This window comes from Nicotiana attenuata, unplaced genomic scaffold (assembly GCF_001879085.1).
Source record: "Nicotiana attenuata strain UT unplaced genomic scaffold, NIATTr2, whole genome shotgun sequence".
NCBI lineage: Eukaryota > Viridiplantae > Streptophyta > Magnoliopsida > Solanales > Solanaceae > Nicotiana > Nicotiana attenuata.
Window position 1 is genome coordinate 268,092 of NW_017670943.1, and position 1,912 is coordinate 270,003.

The window sequence follows — 1,912 nt, forward strand, 5'->3', positions numbered from 1 at the left end:
ACCCCCTCCCACCGCCCCAACCCCCACCCCATGCCAACACTAAATAGAAATATCATTTAGAGTACTTTCTTTTAATGTTGTAGAATATAGAGTATTTTCTTTTTTTATTTCAACAAAATGAATATTTTCCTTTTATGATCTAGAAAAAGTATTTTCTTTCATTTCAATAAATAAATATAGAAAAAGTATTTTCTTTTTCATAAAATGAATACTTCCTTTTCATGTTGTAGAAAAAAAAAATTAATGAAAAGAGTACTTTCTTGATGTAAAAAAGGTATTTTTTTTTCATAAAATAAGTACTTTCTTTTTTTGTTATAGAAAAAAGTATTTTTTTTTTAATGTTGTAGATAGAGTATCCTGCCTAATAATTTCAACAAAACGAATAATTTTTTTAATGATATAGAAAAAGTATTTCTTTTATTTACTAAAATAAGTACTTTCTTTTTATGATGTAGAAAAAGTTTTTTTTTCCACAAAATGAGTACTTTATTTTCATGTTGTAGAAAAATATTTTTTTTGTTTCAACAAAAAAAAAATACTTTTTTTTTCATGATGTAGAAAAAGTATTTTCTTTTTCACCAAATGAGTACTTTCTTTTCCTGTTGTAGAAAAAGTATTTTCTTTTATTTCAACAAAAAGAATATTTTTTTTCATGTTGTAGAAAAGGTATTTTCTTTCATTTCAATAAAATGAGTACTTTCTTTTATTTTATTGTGATACCTAAAAAATAACTCAGTACCCGTTCTTTATTTTATTGATATAAATTTTATTTGGTATTTCTTATGTTGTGATAATGTTTTCTTTTTTCTTTTTAGATTTTTTTTCATGTTGATGACTTTTTTGTTAACAACAGTTAGTTTTGGAAGGTTGAAAAAGAGTATTGAAAAATATTTTTCCTAGTTTTCATAGGGGAAATATCTTCTGGAAGACATTTTCCTCCCGTTGGAGAAAAACGAATTCATAATGAAAATTACCAACCAAATATGCAAAAATTAGAAAATATTTTCCAGCACATAATCAAGGTAGAACTCTAAAATTGAGCATTTACATGGGTCAAGGGCTGATGATTTTTTATAGGGTAACTTGGGGGTATTTGCATCTATACCCGCTTTTTGGGTCACGTTTTAATTTGTGCCCGCTTTGCAAAAAAAATTACAAGCGTACCCACTTTTTCGCATAACTTCAGCATACGGGGCTGAAGTAGCAAAGGCAATCACGCAAAACTTCAGCATTCTAGTAGACGGGCCTGAAGTAGCAAGTGTGCTGAAGTTTTTGTTTGTAATTGCTGAACTTAAGCATAGTAGCTGAAGTTTTGTTCTCTATTCGCTGAAGTTTTTGTTTGTAATTGCTGAACTTAAGCATAGTAGCTGAAGTTTTGTTCTCTATTTGCTGAAGTTTTTGTTTGTAATTGCTGAACTTAAGCATAGTAGCTGAAGTTTTATTCTCTATTTGCTGAAGTTTTTGTTTGTAATTGCTGAACTTAAGCATAGTAGCTGAAGTTTTGTTCTCTATTTGCTGAAGTTTTTGTTTGTAATTTCACTAAATAAGCTGAAATTTTTTTGTCCTGGATTCATTAGTTTTGTCATTAAGCTTTTTCAAAAACTTCAGCAGAAGATGCTGAAGTTATTTAGTTCATTTATAAAAACTTCAGCACTAAATAAGCTGAAGTTTTTTTGTCCTAGATAACGCTTTTTCAAAAACTTTCAGCAGAAGATGCTGAAGTTATTTAGTTCATTTGTAAAAACTTCAGCACTAAATAAGCTGAAGTTTTTTTGTCCTGGATTCATTAGTTTTGTCATAAAGCTTGTTCCAAAACTTCAGCAGAAGATGCTGAAGTTATTTAGTTCATTTGTAAAAACTTCAGCACTAAATAAGCTGAAGTTTTTTTTTATCCTGGATTCATTAGTTTTGT